This window comes from Penaeus monodon, chromosome 30, assembly GCF_015228065.2.
Source record: "Penaeus monodon isolate SGIC_2016 chromosome 30, NSTDA_Pmon_1, whole genome shotgun sequence".
Lineage (NCBI taxonomy): Eukaryota > Metazoa > Arthropoda > Malacostraca > Decapoda > Penaeidae > Penaeus > Penaeus monodon.
In genome coordinates this window covers 26,644,392-26,644,696 of record NC_051415.1, presented here as the reverse complement: position 1 = coordinate 26,644,696, position 305 = coordinate 26,644,392, and positions in this window count along the sequence as shown.

Genomic DNA, 305 nt, shown 5'->3' with positions numbered 1-305 from the left:
CGAAATATCGGTATGAAAAACTCTTACAGTACTGACTGTAAAGCATTTTTGACAATTGTCTAAAGAAAAAGAGTTTCTCATAATGTCTCGTAAATGCATACAGAGGTAGGGTTGATTCCTAGATGTAGTTTTTTCTAATGTTACTTAAAAACAACAATATTTGTGATTTCATTCAGAACATGATGCTCGTGTGCGTATTGATCAAATAACACTCACTTGCTAGCCAAACAGTGTAGTATATTGACTTATTTTAGCAATACTTCTCCGAGAGTTTTTAACTACTTTCAGCGAATCTGGTTGAGTCA